This window comes from Hipposideros armiger, unplaced genomic scaffold (assembly GCF_001890085.2).
Source record: "Hipposideros armiger isolate ML-2016 unplaced genomic scaffold, ASM189008v1 scaffold_59, whole genome shotgun sequence".
NCBI classification, from domain to species: Eukaryota; Metazoa; Chordata; class Mammalia; order Chiroptera; family Hipposideridae; genus Hipposideros; species Hipposideros armiger.
In genome coordinates, this window is record NW_017731409.1 from 3,337,009 (window position 1) to 3,340,701 (window position 3,693).

Consider the following 3,693-nt stretch of genomic DNA (forward strand, 5'->3'; position numbering starts at 1 on the left):
CACACACACACACACACACACACACACACACATACACACACGCACACACACATATCCTGCTGGTTCTATTTCTCTGGAGAACACTGGTTAATACAGGGTTCCAAACAAAGCCTGGGGAGTTTAAGAGGATTCCCTTCCTCTCATTCCCCCATCTCCCCCTCGCCTTATAAGTTTATTGAAAGCTCTGTTCAGCTTCTCTTCCTCTCAGCCATCTCTACATGAATTGGAAGATCTCCTGAGGGAAAAAATGATCCCCAAAGCTGGGCTCATTTCTCTCGGTTTCTCATTTTCTTAGCTCTTGTCTGCATTCTCATTCACTGCCATGTTAGTTCTCTGATGCCTCCAACAGATTTAGAATGGTTTTTCCAACTTTTCTGGTTGTTCTCAGTGGGAAAGTTGGGCTAATTTATCTAGTCTACCATCACCAGAAGTGATTTTCCCTGAATAGGTGACTGTCTGTCCTTTTGGTCAAAATCTAGGCAGGAAGTCTCAGACCTTTTTTTGGACCAAGACTTGTTTTTATTTAGTTAAATTTGAGGAGCTTTTGAGACATCCAAGGTAAGATAACACAAAAGTTGTTGGATAAGCATATCTGGAACTTGGAAGGAGGATTCTCTGTGGAGAAAAATTTTGGTATGAGCAGTATACAGAAAACATTTCAAATGATGAAATGAATGAGATCATCGAGGAGAAAGTCTGGCTAGAGAAAAGAATGGGGGCTGGAACGTGCTTTTAGGAGCTCCAACATTTGGAAGTTAGAGCAGGAGGTACAAGTGAAACACTTGGAAGAGGTTGTCAGAGGGGTAGGAGAAAACCCATGAGAGTATATTGTCATAGAAGCAGAGAAAAAAGGAGAATTTAAAGAAGTAGAGACTGGTCAAATATGATTTATCTGATGAAAAGCCTGACAAAATAAGGCCTAAAAAGTATCTGAGTACTTGAGCCTCACACATATACTAGAGACACTTGATAGATGACCATAGTTGTGGAGTTGTGTGGGTGGACAGCTTCAGGAAGAGTGATTCAGGGCTGTGGAGGCCTGCCCAGCAGCAATCACCCTGGTAGCTTTCAATCTCTAATCTGATAATGAGCTCTGTGCTACCTCAACCTGAAAGACTTATTGGAAACCTGTGCTCTGTCCTTTTGGCAAATAAGTTAGGTAATACCTGTCAAGAGCAAAGAAGGATGATGGTGTTCCGACTTCTTTCTAATACTTACCAGATCTTCAGGGAGCAAACCTGTCGTTTTTGTTCTAAACCTGGACACAGCTGCACCTCCTGAGGTGAGCTTTCATCGCTCGCTCCCACAGAACTCCCACTAATGCTGGATGTCTCACCAGAACCAGGAGGCAGAGGAAACACTGATTTCTCCTCCTAGAGATGCGTGCTTTCTCACAGCAAGCTTTTTCTATTGAGCTCTCAGTGTAGCCTTTAGTCTTTAGTCCAGAGAAAAATTTAGGCTAAAGGAGACCTTGTTACGTCTACTTGCCAATATTTCAGAAAAGTCCATTGACAGGGATTTTAAAAAGTGGCAGTTATACATGGCATAAACCTCATGTGATCTCCTTATTTTCCTATAAAAATATTAAAGTTTGGTTACTTCCATGTGGAAGTGCTTGGCAATGTATTTGTATATGTATGGTGAGTTTGACTACCAAATACACTGAAGGATCTAGACTGTAGTGAAAAGGGCATTTGTACAGCAGGGAAAACAATGGCCTCAAAGCTCATTGCCCTTGTTGGGTAAGTGTAGAGTAAAAGACAGGCTCTCACTCTAAGCCTACTGACTTGGAAACATGTGCAAAATGAATTTAGTTATTTCTTTCATTTATCTGATTCACATCTGATGAAGGAAGCTGAGCCCGTGAGTCAGGCATGAAATTATAGCAAACTGGCTCACTCAAAAAGTGCTTCAGAGAGAAGCCATTCTACTGCTTTGGGGAAAAGCTGTTTGGACACAGTTTAAGGCTCCATTAAATGTGGTCTTTAATGAATAAAATCCTGGCCCTGCTGTTTAACCACACTCATTTGGTAGATCTTGGTTGTTAACAAAAAGGATCTACTCACATGTGATAATATCGCTATGAGTGAGATTAAATAATTTGTCAAATGATTGGTGAAATGACACAATCTGGATGGTTTCATCCTGAGTAATTGAGTCACTTAGTCTCTCTGAGTTTGATTCCTAAATGTAATGCAGGAATAACAGAGTACCTGTCCTACTTACATCACAAGGTTGTGATGATCAAACAGGATAATGTGTGGAAAGCTCTAGATAAAGATAGGACTTTGTTTGTTGCAATGTAATCACTTCCTTGTCAGAAATCATGACTGTGGCTTTACCTCCTGTCAGTCATTGAGTGTTGGGAAGGCCCTTTGTGGTATCACAGCACTGCCCCAGTTCATCAGCATACAGCACTCATAACTGGCCAGGACTAACACAAGCCCTTAGAAGACTTTTAAAAAGGCTAGCATAACCACTGAAGAAAATAGCCAAGAAGTTAAGCCAAAAAGGTCATAGACAATGGCCTGTGATTGGTCATTTTACTAGCCCAGAAGAAAAAGTACATTTTCATTGGCTAGTAATGGCTATAAGAGACAACTCTGCCAACACCAAAGCCATGAAGCATAGGAGAGTGAGAGCAGGAAAAGACTCATGTATTATGGTTCTCCACAGAAATAAAACCAATAAGATATACAAATATATCCTCATACACACACACAAACACACACACACATACCTCACACATACATATGTCCTCATATATATATGCTCACTCACGTGTGCACACACACACATACATATATACACATATGTCTCATATATATACATATATAGATAGACAGATTTATTTATTATAGGAATTGCTTGCATGATTATGGAGGCCAAGAGGTTCCCATGATCTGCCATATGCAAGCTGGAGAACCAAGAAAGCTGATAGTGTAATTCAGTGTGAGTCTGAAGGCCTGAGAACGAGGGGAAGGAAGGAGCCAATGGTGTTAGTCCAAATTGGACTCCAAAGGCCCAAGAACCAGGAGCACCAATGTCCAAGGGCAGGAGAAGACGAATGTTTTAGCTCAACCAGAGAGCAAATTTATTCTTCCTGTGTCTTTTTTGGTTCTATTCAGGTCTTCAACAGATTGTGTGATGCCCACCTGCATTGGTGAGGGCAATTCACTTTACTCAGTCTACCTATACAAATGTTAATGTCTTTTGGAAACATTCCCACAGGCACAGCCAGAAATAATGTTTTACTAGCTATCTGGGCATCCCTTAGCCCAGTCAAGTTGATACATAAAATTAACCATCACAGTTGGAGAAGAGATGAGGGGGAGAAAAAAAGTAAAGAGCAGATGGTTTGGGAGAGAATAACAGAAAGCAGCAGCAGTGATTGAAAGTGATAATGAGGTCAAGAATAAGAAGCCCTAGATCAGTGGAGAAAGAAATTGTAAACTTTTTAGATTTGGAAGGGCTCAGAGATCATTCAGTCCAAGGATGGCAAATACATGGGTCATGTGGGGCAAATTTCTCATCTTGTGTCCACAGCAGACATTGCTAATCAGTCATTGTACTCTTTCTACTCAGTCAAGGCATCTGAGTGGCAAGGCAGAGTGATCCCAAAGCTGAAGTGCTTCCTCTGTGGGAATGTCAAGAGCTTGTTGGAACAGTGTGTTTAAGGGATGGACATAATTC

At 41.2% G+C, this 3,693-nt stretch overlaps 1 pseudogene; it reads left to right on the forward strand.

Moving 5' to 3' along the window:
- The window catches only part of LOC109382047 (CWF19-like protein 2), a 63,759-nt pseudogene extending 60,611 nt beyond the window's left edge, over nucleotides 1-3,148 (forward strand).
- The last annotated feature ends 545 nt before the right edge of the window (nucleotides 3,149-3,693 follow it).